The following is a 22,638-nucleotide window of genomic DNA, read 5'->3' on the forward strand; positions in this document are numbered from 1 at the left end:
TGGAGGAACACTGCAGCGGGCCTACTGGCTTATAAGAGGCAGGTACTTATCAAAATCACCTACTTGTTTGTCCAACCTTTTTTTCCCAAAGCTACTCCAAGGTCCTTTTCCTCTCTTGGTCCTGTTAGCTTGTTGCCAAACTATATTCACGTTGGAGATTGTTATACCGAGAATGCATTATTTTGCACATATTTAAACTCATCTTCCGCGTCTCCGACTGTAGCAGGACATTATATACGGCCTCAGTGAATACGTAGCACCAGTGTGGAACCCACAACTGACCAACAACGGCAAGAAACTGAAGGACATGCAAAGGTTTGCAACGAGACTTTCCCCAGAGCGTCAACCTGTCCAGATCACTCCGAGTATTCAATGTGCTTTGGATGAGTCGCTTTTCCTGCGGTAAAAGTGATGCTAATTCTATTGAGAAATTAGTATAACTGAAATTCTGGTTTTCATGCAGTAAAGTGTTAATGCTTCATCCGATAGGCTTCAGACCTTCAACGCTGATAATTTGATAACGCAGCTTCTGAACGGCTTCAAACTTACAATGCTGGTGTGTTACAGGATACTGGTCTTAACCTACGTTACAAAATGCGACATCCATAAAGTATAGATATATATACTCATATATTCACGCAGTTGTGATCCCAAAGCGTTTATGAGAAACCTCGTAATTTTAATGGATAACTGGAGTAGAATATTCTCTGGCAAGCTGTTATAAAACCAGAAACAGACTAGAATCTGCTAGAAGGGGATCAATAAAGTGACCTTCAAGTATTCCCTGGAGATGTTAGTAAATTTATTCAGGTATACACAAATACAGTTACATAGATTATCATAATACATAGCAACATATGTGTAGAGAACCTGGGATAACCCCCCCCCCCAAAAAAAAAGAAGTCAGTGACTTATTTCCACTGAAGTCAATACTTTATATATGTCGCATTTTGTAACAACTAGAGAATGCCTTCTCTGACTGGCTTGAAACTTTTTAAGCTGGTGCATCTCCTTGTTCAAGAACCACTGAACTACCTTGCTTAATATTAAGCAAGATAGTTCGCTCCGAGTCCGTGTACTTAGTGGAAGAAGAAATTGTGAAATTAATTTTTCATGTGATAACTTATATACGTCTCTTCTGATATTTCAAATCGTTATTGCTGATATTAAGCTGCATCGGACACTTGTGCCGCACTCTGCACTATTCCATTTGCCTCCACTGAGGTAAAAATGGCAGGACTTCTGGGATATAGGGATACCTATCTCTTATCGCGAAGTGACAGAAGCACATTTAGTTTAATATTTTCTGTCTAGAAAAGAGACGCAAATGCTGTCATTAGGAACCCCCTGAAGCTGTCATTAGGAACCCCCTGAAACTGTCATTAGGAACCCCCTGAAGCTGTCATTAGGAACCCCCTGAAGCTGTCATTAGGAACCCCCTGAAGCTGTCATTAGGAACCCCCTGAAGCTGCCATTAGGAACCCCCTGAAGCTGTCATTAGGAACCCCCTGAAGCTGTTATTAGGAACCCCTCTGAAGCTGTCATTAGGAACTCCCTGCAGGAGGAACTATAAAACGCTTCCAGAATATTATTTTTTTTCTTTCTTTTTCTTCTCCCTTCAACTTTTCGTTTTTATTTCGCTCATAACTCGAGAACGCCTTATCCCATAGCCTTCACTTTCCATCAGCACATGTGCACGGTAACGAGGACCAAATTCTTGGAACAATTGACATAAGGAACAATTGGCACAAGGATCAATCGGCACAACCTTGGTTGTGGATCTGAGGGCCAGGACAGTACTTACTAAGTTTCGTTTGCACGCAGAAGAACTTGTTGGTGTAGTAAAATAGTAAAAAATCTTGGAATCGTTGGAATGTGTGCCATAACAAGGATGACTCATCTTATCGGCTTCATCTTTTCCTCACTGGTGTCGAGATGAAACAAATTTTAAATATATATCAAGATGCACTATAATTAGCCCTCTTCTGGGGACTATTTCCTAGGCTTTGTGTGTACATAGGTTCTTGGGCTACCGTGCACAGGGTGGATATGGGGTGCACAATAAACTAGCCACCACCGTGCACAGGGTGTATGTAGGGTGCACAATAAAGGGCGAGATGTCGTCAACCGTGAATACAAAAACATTGTGCAGAAAAATACTTTCAGCATCAGTGTTTATATACACCGAGATATGTATATCTCAGTATATGTACATTAAAATGGTATAAAATACCGACAGGTTGTTAGGTAAGACACATATGCAACAGTTAGGTATCTTTATTTTGAAACGTTTCGCCTACACAGTAGGCTTCTTCAGTCGAGTACAGAAAAGTTGATAGAAGCAGAAGAGACTTGAAAACGATGTAATCAGTCCATCACCCTTAAAGATTTGAGGTGGTCAGTCCCTCAGTCTGGAGAAGAGCATTGTTCCGAAGTCTCTTCTGCTTCTATCAACTTTTCTGTACTCGACTGAAGAAGCCTACTGTGTAGGCGAAACGTTTCAAAATAAAGATACCTAACTGTTGCATATGTGTCTTACCTAATATCTCAGTATATACCCACCTAAACGTATGTGTCTCCCTCAGAATATATACACCGAGAGAGGTATGTTTCTCACTGTATATACACCGAGAGGTGTATTTTTCTCTGTATATACCGGAAGGTTTATGTTTTTCAGTGTATTATACACCGAGAGGTGTATTTCTCTCTGTATTTACCGGAAGGTTTATGTCTTTCAGTGTATTATACACCGAGAGGTGTATACCCCTTGTAATCCCTGTTTCAGGAATCAGAGTATTCTTGACAGGCAATGAACAGGTTACACTGCAGCCTTAATGACCTCGTGTAGTCGATAGGCTTTCAACCTAAATAATCCATACCAATAAATTATTTGAAAGCGACGTTTCGATCAGCAGTGAGATTTTTAATGTCAGGTAGACTTCATGAAGCTCATTCCTGAGCGAAACATCGCAGAAAATTAAAATTTGGGCTTTACAGAACGTTTTGCCTTTCTGCTTAATATTTGCACGTATTAAGGTGCTTTTGTAACCTACTAGGTGCTCTGTAACCTACTAGGTGCTCTGTAACCTACTAGGTGCTCTGTAACCTACTAGGTGCTCTGTAACCTACTAGGTGCTCTGTAACCTACTAGGTGCTCTGTAACCTACTAGGGGCTCTGTAACCTACTAGGTGCTCTGTAACCTACTAGGTGCTCTGTAACCTACTGGGTGCTCTGTAACCTACTAGGGGCTCTGTAACCTACTAGGTGCTCTGTAACCTACTGGGTGCTCTGTAACCTACTAGGTGCTCTGTAACCTACTAGGTGCTCTGTAATCTACTAGGTATTCTGTAACCTACTAGGTGCTCTGTAACCTACTAGGTGCTCTGTAACCTACTAGGTGCTCTGTAACCTACTAGGTGCTCTGTAACCTACTAGGGGCTCTGTAACCTACTAGGTGCTCTGTAACCTACTGGGTGCTCTGTAACCTACTAGGTGCTCTGTAACCTACTAGGTGCTCTGTAACCTACTAGGTACTCTGTAACCTACTAGGGGCTCTGTAACCTACTAGGTGCTCTGTAACCTACTAGGTGCTCTGTAACCTACTAGGGGCTCTGTAACCTACTAGGTGCTCTGTAACCTACTGGGTGCTCTGTAACCTACTAGAGGCTCTGTAACCTACTAGGTGCTCTGTAACCTACTAGGTGCTCTGTAACCTACTGGGTGCTCTGTAACCTACTAGGGGCTCTGTAACCTACTAGGGGCTCTGTAACCTACTAGGTGCTCTGTAACCTACTAGGGGCTCTGTAACCTACTAGGGCCTCTGTAACCTACTAGGTGCTCTGTAGCCTACTAGGTGTTCTGTAACCTACTAGGTGCTCTGTAACCTACTGGGTGCTCTGTAACCTACTAGGGGCTCTGTAACCTACTAGATGCTCTGTAACCTACTAGGTGCTCTGTAACCTACTGGGTGCTCTGTAACCTACTAGGGGCTCTGTAACCTACTAGGGGCTCTGTAACCTACAAGGTGCTCTGTAATCTACTAGGGGCTCTGTAACCTACTAGGTGCTCTGTAACCTACTAGGGGCTCTGTAACCTACTAGGGGCTCTGTAACCTACTAGGTGCTCTGTAACCTACTAGGTGCTCTGCAACCTACTAGGGGCTCTGTAACCTACTAGGGACTCTGTAACCTACTAGGGGCTCTGTAACCTACTAGGTGCTCTGTAACCTACTAGGTGCTCTGTAACCTACTAGGGGCTCTGTAACCTACTAGGGGCTCTGTAACCTACTAGGTGCTCTGTAACCTACTAGTGGCTCTGTAACCTACTAGGGGCTCTGTAACCTACTAGGTGCTCTGTAACCTACTAGGTGCTCTGTAACTTACTAGGGGCTCTGTAACCTACTAGGTGCTCTGTAGCCTACTAGGTGCTCTGTAACCTACTAGGTGCTCTGTAACCTACTAGGTGCTCTGTAACCTACTGGGTGCTCTGTAACCTACTAGGTGCTCTGTAACCTACTAGGTGCTCTGTAACCTACTAGGTGCTCTGTAACTTACTATGTGCTCTGTAACCTACTAGGTGCTCTGTAACCTACTAGGTGCTCTGTAACCTACTAGGTGCTCTGTAACCTACTAGGTGCTCTGTAACCTACCGGGTGCTCTGTAACCTACTGGGTGCTCTGTAACCTACTGGGTGCTTTGTAACCTACTAGGTGCTCTGTAACCTACTAGGTGCTCTGTAGCCTACTGGGTGCTCTGTAACCTACTAGGTGCTCTGTAACCTACTGGGTGCTCTGTAACATACTAGGTGCTCTGTAACCTACTAGGTGCTCTGTAACCTACTAGGTACTCTGTAATCTACTGGGTGCTCTGCAACCTAATAGGTGCTCTGTAACCTACTGGGTGCTCTGTACCCTACTGGGTGCTTTGTAACCTACTAGGTGCTCTGTAACCTACTAGGTGCTCTGTAACCTACTGGGTGCTCTGTAACCTTCTAGGTGCTCTGTACCCTACTGGGTGCTCTGTAACCTACTAGGTGCTCTGTAACCTACTAGGTGCTCTGTAACCTACTAGGTACTCTGTAACCTACTGGGTGCTGTGTAACCTACTAGGTGCTCTGTAACCTACTAGGTGCTCTGTAACCTACTGGGTGCTCTGTAACCTACTAGGTGCTCTGTAACCTACTAGGTGCTCTGTAACCTACTGGGTGCTCTGTAACCTACTAGGTGCTCTGTAACCTACTGGGTGCTCTGTAGTCTGCTAGGTGCTCTGTAACCTACTAGGTGCTCTGTATTCTGCTAGGTGCTCTGTAACCTACTAGGTGCTCTGTAACCTACTAGGTGCTCTGTAGTCTGCTAGGTGCTCTGTAACCTAGGAGGTGCTCTGTAACCTACTAGGTGCTCTGTAGTCTGCTAGGTGCTCTGTAACCTACTAGGTGCTGTGTAACCTACTAGGTGTTCTTTAGTCTGCTAGGTGCTCTGTAACCTACTAGGTGTTCTGTAACCTACTAGGTGCTCTGTAACCTACTAGGTGTTCTGTAACTTACTAGGTGTTCTGCAACCTATTAGGTGTTCTGTAACCTACTGGGTGTTGAGTATCCTACTAGGTTTTCTGTAACCTACTAGGTGTTCTGTAACCTACTAGGTGTTCTGTAACGTACTAGGTGTTCTGTAACCTACTAGGTTTCCGTAACCTACTAGGTGTTCTGTAACCTACTAGGTGTTCTGTAACCTACTAGGTTTTCTGTAACCTACTAGGTGTTCTGTAACCTACTAGGTGTTCTGTAACCTACTAGGTGTTCTGTAACCACCTAGGTGCTTTGTAGCCTACTAGGTACTCTCTAACCTACTAGCTCCAGGTAGGTGGGTTTGTGTGTGCTCGCCTGTATAAGACTGCTTGGGTCGAATCTCGACTACTGGTCCCGACTGTCACTCACGAACGATCTAGTATCATTCCTGTACTCATTATTATTTGTGTGTGTGTGTGTGTGTGTGTGTGTGTGTGTGTGTGTGTGTGTGTGTGTGTGTGTGTGTGTGTGTGTGTGTGTGTGTGTGTGTGTGTACTCACCTAATTGTACTCACCTAGTTGAGGTTGCAGGGGGTCGAGTCCAAGCTCCTGGCCCCGCCTCTTCACTGGTCGCTACTAGGTCACTCTCCCTGAACGTTGAGCTTTATCATACCTCTGCTTAAAGCTATGTATGGATCCTACCTCCAATACATCGCTTCCCAAATTATTCCACTTCCTGACTACTCTGTGGCTGAAGAAATACTTCCTAACATCCCTGTGATTCATCTGTGTCTTCAACTTCCAACTGTGTCCCCTTGTTGCTGTGTCCCATCTCTGGAACATCCTGTCTTTGTCCAGCTTATCAATTCCTCTCAGTATTTTGTATGTCGTTACTATGTCCCCCATATCTCTCCTGTCCTCCAGTGTCGTCAGGTTGATTTCCCTTAACCTCTCCTCGTAGGACATATCCCTTAGCTCTGGGACTAGTCTATTGCAAACCTTTGCACTTTATCTAGTTTCTTTACATGCTTGGCTAGGTGTGGGTTCCAAACTGGTGCCGCATACTCCAATATGGGCCTAACGTACACGGTGTACAGGGTCCTGAACGATGTGTTTACCTGGAGTTTACCTGGAGAGAGTTCCGGGGGTCAACGCCCCCGCGGCCCGGTCTGTGACCAGGCCTCCTGGTGGATCAGAGCCTGATCAACCAGGCTGTTGCTGCTGGCTGCACGCAAACCAACGTACGAGCCACAGCCCGGCTGATCAGGAACTGACTTTAGGTGCTTGTCCAGTGCCAGCTTGAAGACTGCCAGGGGTCTGTTTGTAATCCCCCTTATGTGTGCTGGGAGGCAGTTGAACAGTCTCGGGCCCCTGACACTTATTGTATGGTCTCTTAACGTGCTAGTGACACCCCTGCTTTTCAATGGGGGGATGGTGCCTCGTCTGCCAAGTCTTTTGCTTTCGTAGTGAGTGATTTTCGTGTGCAAGTTCGGTACTAGTCCCTCTAGGATTTTCCAGGTGTATATAATCATGTATCTCTCCCTCCTGCGTTCCAGGGAATACAGGTTTAGGAACCTCAAGCGCTCCCAGTAATTGAGGTGTTTTATCTCCGTTATGCGTGCCGTGAAAGTTCTCTGTACATTTTCTAGGTCGGCAATTTCACCTGCCTTGAAAGGTGCTGTTATTGTGCAGCAATATTCCAGCCTAGATAGAACAAGTGACCTGAAGAGTGTCATCATGGGCTTGGCCTCCCTAGTTTTGAAGGTTCTCATTATCCATCCTGTCATTTTTCTAGCAGATGCGATTGATACAATGTTATGGTCCTTGAAGGTGAGATCCTCCGACATGATCACTCCCAGGTCTTTGACGTTGGTGTTTCGCTCTATTTTGTGGCCAGAATTTGTTTTGTACTCTGATGAAGATTTAATTTCCTCATGTTTACCATATCTGAGTAATTGAAATTTCTCATCGTTGAACTTCATATTGTTTTCTGCAGCCCACTGAAAGATTTGGTTGATGTCCCCCTGGAGCCTTGCAGTGTCTGCAATGGAAGACACTGTCATGCAGATTCGGGTGTCATCTGCAAAGGAAGACACGGTGCTGTGGCTGACATCCTTGTCTATGTCGGATATGAGGATGAGGAACAAGATGGGAGCGAGTACTATGCCTTGTGGAACAGAGCTTTTCACCGTAGCTGCCTCGGACTTTACTCTGTTGACGACTACTCTCTGTGTTCTGTTAGTGAGGAAATTATAGATCCATCGACCGACTTTTCCTGTTATTCCTTTAGCACGCATTTTGTGCGCTATTACGCCATGGTCACACTTGTCGAATGCTTTTGCAAAGTCTGTATATATTACATCTGCATTCTTTTTGTCTTCTAGTGCATTTAGGACCTTGTCGTAGTGATCCAATAGTTGAGACAGACAGGAGCGACCTGTTCTAAACCCATGTTGCCCTGGGTTGTGTAACTGATGGGTTTCTAGATGGGTGGTGATCTTGCTTCTTAGGACCCTTTCAAAGATTTTTATGATATGGGATGTTAGTGCTATTGGTCTGTAGTTCTTTGCTGTTGCTTTACTGCCCCCTTTGTGGAGTGGGGCTGTCTGTTGTTTTTAGTAACTGTGGGACGACCCCCGTGTCCATGCTCCCTCTTCCATAGGATGGTAAAAGCTCGTGATAGGGGCTTCTTGCAGTTCTTGATGAACACGGAGTTCCATGAGTCTGGCCCTGGGGCAGAGTGCATGGGCATGTCATTTATCGCCTGTTCGAAGTCATTTGGCGTCAGGATAACATCGGATAGGCTTGTGTTAATCAAATTGTGTGGCTCTCTCATAAAAAATTCATTTTGATCTTCGACTCTCAGCCTGGTTAGCGGCTTGCTAAAAACTGAGTCATATTGGGACTTGAGTAGCTCACTCATTTCCTTGCTGTCATCTGTGTAGGACCCATCTTGTTTAAGTAGGGGCCCAATACTGGACGTTGTTCTCGATTTTGATTTGGCATAGGAGAAGAAATATTTTGGGTTTCTTTCGATTTCATTTATGGCTTTTAATTCTTCCCGCGATTCCTGACTCCTAAAGGATTCTTTTAGCTTAAGTTCGATGCTTGCTATTTCTCTGACCAGTGTCTCCCTACGCATTTCAGATATATTGACCTCTTTTAGCCGCTCTGTTATTCTTTTCCGTCGCCTGTAAAGGGAGCGCCTGTCTCTTTCTATTTTACATCTACTCCTCCTTTTTCTTAGAGGAATAAGCCTTGTGCATACATCGAGTGCCACCGAGTTAATCTGTTCTAGGCATAAGTTGGGGTCTGTGTTGCTTAGTATATCTTCCCAGCTTATATCGGTTAGGACTTGGTTTACTTGGTCCCACTTTATGTTTTTGTTATTGAAGTTGAATTTGGTGAATGCTCCCTCGTGACTAGTCTCATTATGTCGGTCTGGGGCTCCACGCATACATGTCTGAACCTCAATTATGTTGTGATCTGAGTATATTGTTTTTGATATGGTGACATTTCTTATCAGATCATCATTGTTAGTGAAGATGAGGTCTAGTGTATTCTCCAGTCTAGTAGGCTCTATTATTTGCTGGTTTAAATTGAATTTTGTGCAGAGATTTAAAAGCTCGTGTGAGTGTGAGTTTTCATCAGAGCTGCCTCCTGGTGTTATTTCTGCAACAATATTATTTGCTATATGCCTCCATTTTAGGTGCCTTAAGTTGAAATCCCTCAGGAGCAAGATGTTGGGTGCAGGAGCTGGAAGATTTTCCAGACAGTGGTCAATTTTTAACAGCTGTTCCTGGAATTGCTGGGATGTTGCATCCGGAGGCTTGTAGACTACCAGAATGACTAGGTTTTGGTTCTCGACCTTTACTGCTAAAACTTCCACTACATCATTTGAGGCATTAAGCAGTTCTGTGCAAACAAGTGACTCTGCAATGTACAGGCCAACCCCCCCCCCCTTTTGCCTGTTCACTCTGTCACATCTGTATAGGTTGTAACCTGGGATCCATATTTCGTTGTCCAAGTGATCCTTTATGTGGGTTTCAGTGAAAGCCGCGAACATTGCCTTTGCCTCTGCAAGCAGTCCACGGATGAAAGGTATTTTGTTGTTTGTTGCTGGCTTTAGACCCTGTATATTTGCAAAGAAGAATGTTATCGGACTGGTGGTATTGTTGGTACTGGGGGGGGATTTTTTTTTCCGGCATTAGTATCTGTATCTGTTGGTTTGGAGTGGAGGCCGTCGACTGTGGTTCCACTCCAGGAATGACTGGATTTGGTGTACGATTTCTGCCATTTCCTGCCAGTTTTTTTTCCTTCCTGGCACTAAAAAACCTCTCCCTCTTGAGTGGCTGTGGCTTCCCAGGTTTTCCCATGGCCTGGATGTTTTGTATCTTTTTGTCCCCATTAGATGGTATGCCTGGCAATTTAAGTTATAGCACAGTCTTTCCTGTACTGAAGAGGTACACAGTTCAGGGTGAAAAAGCTTACAGGAAGGGAGTTTGCATTTTCCTGTTGTCATATGGGCATGGCATTTTCTAGGGTGGTCATAGTTGCACGTCCCATCTGTTTTTCCAGATTTCCCATGCCAGCAGATACCAAGTGCATAGTATGTGCACAGGCTTGGTTTCCGTTTGCCTTGGGTTTCTGTGACTGTATTCCCTGTTGGTGCATGTTTCCCTGTCTTACTTCTATCCTCCCTAGCACCAACAATGGAGCTCCCACCAGTTGTTTTTGGTAATATATCCTCACTATTGCTAGTGGAGTCCTCTTGTTTGTTATTTCCTGCGGTATTTCTAGTTTGTAATATTGGTTTTATCTTATCTTTGACTACACTTGTTTCCCTACTATGGCTCCTGTCCCCTATGAGGTCATTTATATGTATTCCTTCCTGCGTATAATTCCCGACTACCTGGAAAAAATCTCCAGCTTCACCATTACTGTCTCCCAGGACAGCATCTCCAGCTTCACCATTACTGTCTCCCAGGACAGCACCTCCAGCTTCACCATTACTGTCTCCCAGGACAGCACCTCCAGCTTCACCATTACTGTCTCCCAGGACAGCACTATCAGCCCCACATTTACTGACTACCAGGACTTCATCTCCAGCCTTACAGTTTCTGACTACATGGCCAGTATCAAGGGCAGTACCATTCAGCCCAGACTTTTTATGTTCCCATCTGTTGTAGAAAGCTTCCAGGTTTTCTATGAAAGCAGCTTTGATGTTGTCCTCTTTTAATACTCTTGTGATTTTAGTCCACAGATTTATCTCATCTGGGCATACCCAAAAACATTTCCCTGTTTTAACACTGCTTGTAGCTAGTTCTTGGATATCTGCACAAGGGGCGTGACACCAATTTCCACAAAAATGACAATTTACCCATGTGGAAGCCCGTGTGTGTGTGTGTGTGTGTGTGTGTGTGTGTGCTCACCCATTTGTACTCATGTATTTGTGGTTGCCGGGGTCGATTCATAGTTCCTGACCCGCCTCTTCACTGATCGCTACTAGGTCCTCTCTCTCTCTCTACTCCATGAGTTTTTTCAAATCTCGTCTTAAAACTATGTATGGTTCTCTCCTGCACTACGTCACTTGGCAAACTATTCCACTTCCTGACACCTCTATGACTAAAGAAATACTTCCTAACGTCCCTTTGACTCCTCTGAGTCTTCAACATCAAATTGTGACTCCTCGTTTCTGTGTCCCGTCTCGGGAGCATCCTGTCTCTGTCCACCATGTCAATTCCTTGCAGTATTTTGTATGTCGTTATCATGTCTCCCCTAACCCTCCTGTCCTCCAGTGTCGCCATGCCAACTTTCCTTAACCTCTCTTCGTAGGATATTCCCCTTAGCTCTGGAATTAGTCTTGTTGTAAACCTTTGTACAATCTCTAATTTCTTGACGTGCTTGACCAGGTGTGGGTTCCAAACTGGTGCTGCATACTCTAGTATGGGCCTGACGTACACGGTGTACAGAATCTTAAACGATTCTTTACTAAGGTATCGGAACGCTATTCTCTGGTTTGCAGGCGCCCATATGCTGCAGCAGTTACCTGGTTGATGTGCGCCTCAGGAGATGTGCTCGGTATTATACACACCCTAAGATCCTTTTCCTTGAGTGAGGTTTGCAGTCCTTGGCCATATAGCCTATACTCTGTGGTCTTTTTTGCCCTTCCCCTATCTTCATTACTTTGCACTTGGCGGGGTTAAATTCGAGGAGCCAGTTGCTGGACCAGATGTCCAGCCTGTCCAAGACCCATTGTAGTCCTGCCTTATTCTCATACGATTTAATTTTCGTCATTAACTTCACATCATCTGCAAACAGTGACACATCTGAGTATATCCCTTCCGTCATGTCATTCACATATACCAAAAATATTACTGGTCCTAGGACTGACCCCTGTGGAACCCCGCTCGTCACAAGCGCCCATTCTGACACCTTGTCACGTACCATGACTCGTTGTGGCCTTCCTGTCAGGTATTCTCTGATCCATTGCAGTGCCCTTCCTGTTATGTGTGCCTGATTCCTCTTGTGAGAAAATGCAAACTACCCACCCCTCTCTCTCATGCCTTCCTTCCGTTACCTTGTCATAAAACTCCAGTTGGTTTGTGACACAGGATTTTCCTTCCCTGAATCCGTGCTGGTTGTTGTTTATAAGCTTGTTCCGTTCCAGGTGCTCCACCACTCTCCTCCTGACAATCTTCTCCATAACTTTACATACTGTACATGTCAGTAACACAGGTCTGTAGTTTAGTGCCTCCTGTCTGTCTCCTTTCTCAAAAATGGAAACTGCATTTGCGTCTTTCATACCTCGGGTAGTTGCCCAGATTCAGTGGATGGGTTGAAAAATGTTGTTAGTGGCACACAGCGTCTCTGCTCCCTCTCTAAGGAACAACAGAAAGATATTGTCCGGTCCCACTGCCTTTGAGGTATCAAGTTCACTTTAAGGTATCAAATTCACACACACACACACACACACACACACACACACACACACACACACACACACACAACCTGCTCGGTTGTGTACTCACCTATTTCACCTCATTGTGATTGCAAGGGTCGAGACTCAGCTCCTGGCCCTGCCTCTTCACTGAACGTTACTAGACCCTCTCTCTCCCTGCTCCATGAGCTTTATCATACCTCGTCTTAAAGCTATGTATGGTTCCTGCCTCCACTACATCACTTGCTAGACTATTTCACTTCCTGACTACTCTATGACTGAAGAAATACTTCCTAACATCCCTGTGACTCATTTGAATCTTCAACTTCCAAGTGTGACCCCTTGTTTCTGTGTCCCCTCTCTGGAACATCCTGTCTCTGTCCACCTTGTCTATTCCACGCATTAATTCGTATGTCGTTATCATGTTTCCTCTAACCCTCCTGTCCTCCAGTGTCGTCAGGCCAATTTCCCTTAACCTTTCTTCGTATGACATTTCCCTTAGCTCTGGAACTAACCTTGTCGCAAACCTTTGCACTTTCTCTAACTTCTTGACGTGCTTGACCCGGTGTGGGCTCCAAACTGGAGCTGCATACTCCAGTATGGGCCTGACGTACACGGTGTACAGTGTCTTGAACGATTCCTTACTAAGGCATCGGAACGCTATTCTCAGGTTTGCCAGGCGCCAATATGCTGCAGTAGTTATCTGGTTGATGTGTGCTTCCTGAGACGTGCTCGGTGTTATACTCACCCCAAGATCTTTTTCCCTGAGCGAGGTTTGCATCTTTGGCCACCTAACCTACACTCTGTCTGCGGTCTTCTTTGCCCTTCGCCGATCTTCATGACTTTACATTTGGCGGGGTTGAATTCGAGAAGCCAGTTGTTGGACCAGATATCCAGCCTGTCCAGGTCTCTTTGAAGTTCTGCCTGATCCTCATCTGATTTAATTCTTCTCCTAAATCTTCACATCCTCTACGAACAGGGACACTTCTGAGTCTATCCCTTCCATTATGTCATTTACATGTTTGTGTGTGTGTGTGTGTGTGTGTGTGTGTGTGTGTGTGTGTGTGTGTGTGTGTGTGTGTGTTTGTGTGTGTGTTTGTGTTTGTGTGTGTGTGTGTGTGTGTGTGTGTGTGTGTGTGTGTGTGTGTGTGTAGAGAATGATTGTACGGTAGGGTTATATCTCGTAACCGGAATATCACGAACCCTTCCGTGGCGTGTGCTACGAGAATATCACGAACCCGTCCGTGGCGTGTGCTACGAGAATATCACGAACCCGTCCGTAGCGAGTGTTACGGTAACATCACGAACCCGTCCGTGGCGTGTACTACGGAAACATCAGGACCCTGTCCGTGGCTCGGGGCCCAACTGCATCACCTGATTACGTACCGCAAGGCGAGCTGGGATTTGCCCACTCATCTCAACCCGCCTGAATATCGATCCCGGGACCTCTAGATTAGGTTAGGTTAGGTTCGTCAGGAAACAGAACGAGTGTTTCCCAACGCGGGTCTTAGTCATATGATGACCCGCAGCTGAAGCTTTTGGTCATCTGACCAGGACGTCTAGGGTGTGAGTAGTACTCTCTCTCTCTTTCCCCCTCTCTCTTGCACTGAACTACAGTCATACAGCAGCTACTAAGCGAGGCCACCAATTGCTTCTGAGTGTTGACGACAATTTACTAATCAGCAGGGCTGATGTAGGCTGCTGGAACGCATTGCTGAGTTGAGCGCGATGGGAGGAGCTATATGCAGAATGACTATCTAATCTAACCTCGTCTGACCTAGGTTATTCCAATATTAACTAACTTAATCTAACCTTTCCCTGACAATAGTGCAAACAGTGCTTATGAACGGGAGTCAGTGGAAGGTGACGATATCAGTCCCTCAGTCTTGATAGACGGTGTTTTCCGTCTCGTAGCCTGGATTATTTTCAAGTTATGAAACTTAATTAAAACTCCTTGTATAGAGGCTGAGGGACTGACTGCTTCATTTTCTACTCTCTCCTGCTCGTAATCTCTCTATTGAATCTAAAAAGCCACTAGATGGCAACGTCTTTTGAATCAAGATACCTACGTATTGCACATGTGTCTTATCAAATTGTCGGCATAATCTACCAGTAGCATATTGAAGAGCAATCTGACCCTAACTAATATGACCCAACTTAAACTAGCTTAGCCCATCCTTAACTAATTTAAAATGATCTTAATACGACTCAGCCTGAGGCTGCACTCAATGCAATTTATTCACATTATCACATTTAATATAGTATTAAGTAAGTATATATTGCATAAATGTACACACACACACACACGCACACACACACACACACACACACACACACACACACACACACACACACACATTGTAAATTACGTAGTGATGTGAAAGATCCGGTGTGGAATTATCTGTTAAGGCATTGTCCAGTGAGCTATTGTCCATGAAATAAGTGTCCTCAACTGTAATTTACAGTAGGATGTGTGTGTGTGTGTGTGTGTGTGTGTGTGTGTGTGTGTGTGTGTGTGTGTGTGTGTGTGTGTGTGTGTGTGTGTGTGTGTGTGTGTGTGTGTGTGTGTGTGTGTGTGTGTGTGTGTGCGTGTGTGTGTATGTGTGTGTGTGTTAGTTACCATTTTGTCCTAGGCACATGTCGATTAGACACTAGACCTGTTGTATGTGCGTGTATGTGTGTGTGTGTGTGTGTGTGTGTGTGTGTGTGTGTGTGTGTGTGTGTATGTGTGTGTGTGTGAATGTGAATGTGAGTGTGGGTGTGAGTGTGAGTGTGTGTGTACTCACCTAATTCACCTAATTGTGGTTTCAGGGGTCGAGACTCAGCTCCTGGCCCCGTCTCTTCACCGAGTGCTACTAGATCCTCTCTCTTCCTGCTAAATGAGCTTTATCATACCTCATCATAAAGCTGTGTATGTTTCCTGCCTCCACTACCTCTCTTGCTCGGCTATTCCACTTCCAGACTACTTTATGACTGAAGAAATACTTCCTAACATCCCTTTGACTCATCTGGGTCATGTGTGTGTGTGTGTGTGTGTGTGTGTGCGTATGTGTTACCATTTTGTCCTAGGCACATGTCGATTAGACACTAGGCCTGTATGCGTGCGTGCGTGCGTGTACTCACCTATTTGTGGTTGCAGGGGTGGAGTCTTAGCTCCTGGCCCCGCCTCTTCACTGGTTGCTACTGGGTCCTCTCTCTCCCCGCTCCATGAGCTTTATCAAACCTCGTCTTAAAACTATGTATGGTTCCCGCCTCCTCTACGTCACTTTCTAGGCTATTCCACTGCCTGACAACTCTATGACTGAAGAAACACTTCCTAACATCCCTTTGACTCATCTGAGTCTTCAACTTCCAATTGTGACCTCTTTTTTCTGTTTCCCCTCCCTGGAACATCCTGTCTTTGTCCACCTTGTCTATTCCGCGCAGTATTTTATGTCGTTATCATGTCTCCCCTGACCCTCCTGTCCTCCAGTGTCGTCAGGCCGATTTCCCTTAACCTTTCTTCATAGGACATTCCCCTTAGCTCTGGAACTAACCTTGTCGCAAATCTTTGCACTTTCTCTAATTTCTTGACGTGCTTGATCAAGTGCGGGTTCCAAACAGGTGCTGCATACTCCAGTATGGGCATGACGTACACGGTGTACAGTGTCTTGAACGATTCCTTACTAAGGTATCGGAACGCTGTTCTCAGGTTTGCCAGGCGCCCATATGCTGCAGCAGTTATCTGGTTGATGTGTGCTTCCGGAGACATGCACGGTGTTATACTCACCCCAACATCTTTCTCCTTGAGCGAGGTTTGCAGTCTTTGGCCACCTAACCTATACTCCGTCTGCAGTCTTCTGTGCCCTTCCCCGATCTTCATGACTTTGCATTTGGTGGGGTTAAATTCGAGAAGCGAGTTGCTGGACCAGGTGTCCAGTCTGTCCAGGTCTCTTTGAAGTCCTGCCTGATCCTCATCTGGAGTTTACCTGGAGTTTACCTGGAGAGAGTTCCGGGGGTCAACGCCCCCGCGGCCCGGTCTGTGACCAGGCCTCCTGGTGGATCAGAGCCTGATCAACCAGGCTGTTGCTGCTGGCTGCACGCAAACCAACGTACGAGCCACAGCCCGGCTGATCAGGAACTGACTTTAGGTGCTTGTCCAGTGCCAGCTTGAAGACTGCCAGGGGTCTGTTGGTAATCCCCCTTATGTGTGCTGGGAGGCAGTTGAACAGTCTCGAGCCCCTGACACTTATTGTATGGTCTCTTAACGTGCTAGTGACACCCCTGCTTTTCATTGGGGGGATGGTGCATAATTATCCTCATTAAATTCACATCATCTGCGAACAGGGACACTTCTGAGTCTAAGCCTTCCATCATGTCCGTCACATATACCAAAAATAGTACTGGTCCTAGGACTGACCCCTGTGGGATCCTGCTCGTCACAGGTGCCCACTGTGATACCTCATCACGTACCATGACTCGTTGTTGCCTCCCTGTCAGGTATTCTCTGATCCACTGCAGTGCCCTTCCTGTTATATGTGCCTGATCCTCTAGCTTCTGCAGTAATCTCTTGTGAGGAACTGTGTCAAAGGCGTTTTTGCAGTCCAAGAAGATGCAATCAACCCACCTCTCTCTCTCTCGTGTCTTACTTCTGTTACTTTATCATAAAACTCCAGAAGGTTTGTTACACAGGATTTGCCTTCCATGAATCCGTGCTGGTTGGCGTTTACACTCTTGTTCCGTTCCAGGTGCTCCACCACTCTCCTCCTGATAATCTTCTCCATAACTTTGCATACTATACACGTCAGTGACACAGGTCTATAGTTTAGTGCTTCTTTTCTGTCTCTTCTTTTAAAAATGGGAACTACATTTGCCATCTTCCATACCTCAGGTAGTTGCCCAGTTTCCAGGGATGTGTTGAAGATTGTGGTAAGTGGCACACACAGCATATCCGTTCCCTCTCTTAGGACCCATGGGGAGATGTCCGGTCCCATTGCCCTTTGAGGTATCGATGTCCCTTAGCAGCTTCTTCACCTCCTCATTTGTATGTATGTCATCCAACACTTGTTGATATATTCCATGCTGGTGTCCCCCTCTGTTCTGTCCCCCCAGAGACCTTCCTGTCTCCACTGTAAATACTTCCCTAAATCTCATATTGAGCTCCTCACATACTTCTCGATCGTTTCTTGTGAGTTTCCCACCTTCTTTCCTCAGCTTTATCACCTGGTCTTTGACTATTGTCTTCCTCCTAATGTGGCTATACAGCAGTTTCGGGTCAGACTTGACTTTCGATGCTATGTCGTTTTCGTACTGTCGCTGGGCCTCCCTCCTTATCTGTGCATACTCGTTTCTGGCTCTTCTACTAATCTCCTTATTTTCCTGGGTCCTTTGCCTCCTGTACCTTTTCCATTCTCTGGTGCACTTAGTTTTTGCCTCCCTACACCTTCGGGTAAACCAAGGACTCGCTTTGGTCTTCCTATTATTTCTATTTCCCTTAAGGACAAACCTTTTCTCTGCCTCCTTGTACTTTGTTGTTACATATTACATCATCTCGTTTATTGATTTTCCTACCAGTTCTCTGTCCCGCTGAGCCTCCTGCAGGAAGTTCCTCATACCTGTGTAGTCCCCCCTTTTATAGTATGGCTTTTCCCATTCAATTCCTGTTACCTTCTCCACTTGTAACTCTACTATATAATCAAAACTCAGAACCACGTGATCGCTAGCTCCAAGGGGCCTCTCATAAGTGATGTCCTTAATGTCTGAACTGCTCAGGGTGAACACAAGATCCAGTCTTGCTGGCTCATCCTCCCCTCTCTCTCTGGTAGTGTCCCTGACATGTTGATGCATGAGGTTTTCAAGCACCACATCCATCATCTTGGCTCTCCATGTTTCGGGACTCCCATGCGGCTCCAGGTTCTCCCAGTTGATCTCCCTGTGGTTGAAATCGCTCTTCTTGCCACCTCAGCCAGTATGTCCACCATTGCTCTGTTGTTTTCTTCGTACTCCTCTCTTGGCCACCTGTAGTTCTGTGGTGGGTTATACATCACTCCAATGACTACTTTATGTTCTCCAGTCTGAATTGTACCTACTATGCAGTCCCTTTCTCCAATCACGTCCATGCCTTCTATTTCCTCAAATCCCCATCAGTTTTTTATGAGCAGTGCAACCCCTCCTTCCCCTCTATTCCTTCTATCTTTCCTCAGGATCTGATATCCCGGTGGGAAGATTGCATCTATTATTGTCTCAGCGAATTTCGTTTCTGTGACTGCTATGATGTCTGGGGATTTCTCGCTGATTCTTTTGTGCCACTCCTCATATTTATTCGTTATTCCATCCGCTTTTGTGTACCAAACCTTCAGCTTCTTTTCTATCACTGTGGTCCTGGGAGAATATTGGGGTTGGGGGAGTGAGAGCCTTTGTGGGGGCCTATGGGGGGCTGTGGTGTGGGTGGGGTTTGTGATGAGGGGGGTGGGGTCAGAATGCCCATAGGGGACAGCTGTTGGGGTGAGGTTTGTGATGTGGGGGTTGGTGGCAGAGGGAACAGTGTGTGGGTTCTGGTTTAGATTGCTCAGTTGCGTTGGGATTGTCGCAGTTGGAGTCCTTCTGTGGGAGTTTCTGCAGGGTGTGTTTGCCCTTCCTCCTGTGTCTGGGTCCTGCTCATCTTCATCATTGCCTCTCATTCCTCCTTGCGTCTCTGTACCCTCTCTTTCAGTGTAGTCCTTTCTTCTTGTGTTCTGTCACGATCGAGGTATACTCTCTGGTACCCCTGTTTGTCCCTAGTCGTGCTTTGTCTTGCAGGATCCTGGTTCGAACTGATTCTTCCTTGAAAATTACTTTGACAGGCCTTTTCCTTCCACTTGCAAACCACCCAATTCTCCGAAAATTTGTCACCTGGGTCATATCGCCCTCACCTATTGTTTTCATGATGCATTCAATCATTTTTCCTCCTCCTGTTTTATTTCTTCTTGGAGTCCGTAGACAAAAACTGACCTCCCCCTTTCCTCCTCCCACTGAGTCTCCAATTGCATCCTCTGAGGCATTTTAGTTCCTTCCATTGAAATGTTCTTGTCTTCAATCCCTGTCCTTGGTGAAACTTCTATACTCAGTGAACTGTCTATCATGATCATCTGTTCCTTGCTACTGCAGTTGGCTGGTAGAGTGTGTGTGTGTGTGTGTGTGTGTGTGTGTGTGTGTGTGTGTGTGTGTGTGTGTGTGTGTGTGTGTGTGTGTGTGTGTGTGTGTGTGTGTGTGTGTGTGTGTGTGTGTGTCTGTGTGTCTGTGTGTGTCTGTGTGTGTGTGTCTGTGTGCGTGTGTGCGTGTACTTACCCAGTTGTACTCACCTAGTTGAGGTTGCAGGGATCGAGTCCGAGCTCCTGGCCCCGCCTCTTCACTGGTCGCTACTAGGTCACTCTCCATGAACCGTGAGCTTTATCATACCTCTGCTTAAAGCTATGTATGGATTCTGCCTCCACTACATCGCTTCCCAAACTATTCCACTTCCTGACTACTCTGTGGCTGAAGAAATACTTCCTAACATCCCTGTGATTCATCTGTGTCTTCAACTTCCAACTGTGCCCCCTTGTTGCTGTGTCCCATCTCTGGAACATCCTGTCTTTGTCCACCTTGTCAATTCCTCTCAGTATTTTGTATGTCGTTATCATGTCCCCCCTATCTCTCCTGTCCTCCAGTGTCGTCAGGTTGATTTCCCTTAACCTCTCCTCGTAGGACATACCTGTTAGCTCTGGGACTAGTCTTGTTGCAAACCTTTTGCACTTTCTCTAGTTTCTTTACACGCTTGGCTAGGTGTGGGTTCCAAACTGGTGCCCCATACTCCAACATGGGCCTAGCGTAGACGATGTACAGGGTCCTGAACGATTCCTTATTAAGATGTCGGAATGCTGTTCTGAGGTTTGCTAGGCGCCCATATGCTGCAGCAGTTATTTGGTTGATGTGCACTTCAGGAGATGTGCCTGGTGTTATACTCACCCCAAGATCTTTTTCCTTGAGCGAGGTTTGTAGTCTCTGGCCTCCCTAGACTGTATTCCGTCTGCAGTCTACCACAATTTTCATGACTTTGCACTTGGTGGGGTTGAACTCCAGGAGCCAATTGCTGGAACAGGTCTGCAGGCTGTCCAGATCCCTTTTTAGTTCTGCCTGGTCTTCGATCGAATGAATTCTTCTCATCAACTTCACGTCATCTACAAACAGGGACACTTCGGAGTCTATTCCTTCCGTCATATCGTTCACAAATACCAGAAACAGCATTGATCCTAGGACTGACCCCTGTGGGACCCCACTGGTCACAGGTGCCCACTCTGACACCTCGCCACGTACCATGACTCGCTGCTGTCTTCCTGACAAGTATTCCCTGATCCATTGTAGTGCCTTCCCTGTTATCCCTGCTTGGTCCTCCAGTTTTTGCACTAATTTCTTGTGTGGAACTGTGTCGAACGCCTTCGTGCAGTCCAAGAAAATGCAATATACCCACCCCTCTCTCTCTTGTCTTACTGCTGTCACCATGTCATAGAACTCCAGTAGGTTTGTGACACAGGATTTCCCGTCCCTGAAACCATGTTGGCTGCTGTTGATGAGATCATTCCTTTCTAGGTGTTCCACCATTCTTCTCCTGATAATCTTCTCCATGACTTTGCATACTATACATGTCAGTGACACTGGTCTGTAGTTTAGTGCTTCATGTCTGTCTCCTTTTTTAAAGATTGGGACTACATTTGCTGTCTTTCATGCCTCAGGCAATCTCCCTGTATCGATAGATGTATTGAATATTGTTGTCAGGGGTACACAGAGCGCCTCTGTTCCCTCTCTCTGAACCCATGGAGAGATGTTATCCGACCCCATTGCCTTTGAGGTATCTAGCTCACTCAGAAGCCTCTTCACTTCTTCCTCGGTGGTGTGCCCCACCTCTCCATCTTTCTGGAGCCCCTTCTGTCTCCTCTGTGAACACTTCTTTGAATCTCTTGTTGAGCTCCTCACATACTTCACGGTCATTTCTTGTTGTCTCTCCTCCTTCCTTTCTTAGCCTGATTACCTGGTCCTTGACTGTTGTTTTCCTCCTGATGTGGCTGTATAACAGCTTCGGGTCAGATTTGGCTTTCGCTGCTATGTCGGTTTCATATTGTCGTTGGGCCTCCCTTCTTATCTATGCATATTCATTTCTGGCTCTACCACTGCTCTCCTTATTCTCCTGGGTCCTTTGCCTTCTATATTTCTTCCATTCCCTAGCACACTTGGTTTTTGCCTCCCTGCACCTTGGGGTGAACCATGGGCTCATCTTGACTTTTTCATTATTCCTATTACCCTTGGGTACAAACCTCTCCTCAGCCTCCTTGCACATTGTTGCTACATATTCCATCATCTCATTAACTGGCTTCCCTACCAGTTCTCTGTCCCACTGAACCCAGTTCAGGAAGTTCCTCATTTCCGTGTAGTCCCCTTTCTTGTAGTTTGGCTTCATTCGTCCTGGCCTTCCTGCTCCCCCCTCCATTTGTAGCTCTACTGTGTATTCGAAGCTTAAAACCAAATGATCGCTGGCCCCAAGGGGTCTTTCATATGTGATGTCCTCAACATGAGTGTGTGTGTGTGTGTGTGTGTGTGTGTGTGTGTGTGTGTGTGTGTGTGTGTGTGTGTGTGTGTGTGTGTGTGTGTGTGTTTGTTTGTGTGTGTTTGTGTGTGTGTGTGTGCGTGTGTGTGTATGTGTGTGTGTGTGTGTGTGTGTGTGTGTGTGTGTGTGTGTGTGCGTGTGTACTCACCTATTTGTACTCACCTATTTGTGGTTGCAGGGGTCGAGTCTTAGCTCCTGGCCCCGCCTCTTCACCGGTTGCTACTGGGCCCTCTCTCTCCCCGCTCCATGAGCTTTATCAAACCTCGTCTTAAAACTGTGTATGGTTCCTGCCTCCACTACGTCATTTTCTAGGCTATTCCACTGCCTTACAACTCTATGACTGAAGAAATACTTCCTAATATCTCTCTGACTCATTTGTGTCTTCAACTTCCAATTGTGGCCTCTTGTTTCTGTGTCCCCTCCCTGGAACATCCTGTCTTTGTCCACCTTGTCTATTCCACACAGTATTTTATATGTCGTTATCATGTCTCCCCTGACCCTCCTATCCTCCAGCGTCGTCAGGCCGATTTCCCTTAATCTTTCTTCATAGGACATTCCCCTTAGCTCTGGAACTAACCTTGTGGCAAACCTTTGTACT

The 22,638-nt window shown here is 46.0% G+C and overlaps 1 protein-coding gene across 6 annotated transcripts in view; it reads left to right on the forward strand.

Moving 5' to 3' along the window:
• LOC128706525 (uncharacterized) overlaps window positions 1-22,638 on the forward strand; it is a 138,630-nt gene that overhangs the window by 78,886 nt on the left and 37,106 nt on the right. The window lies entirely within an intron of this gene.

This window comes from Cherax quadricarinatus, chromosome 3 (genome assembly GCF_038502225.1).
Source record: "Cherax quadricarinatus isolate ZL_2023a chromosome 3, ASM3850222v1, whole genome shotgun sequence".
NCBI classification, from domain to species: domain Eukaryota; kingdom Metazoa; phylum Arthropoda; class Malacostraca; order Decapoda; family Parastacidae; genus Cherax; species Cherax quadricarinatus.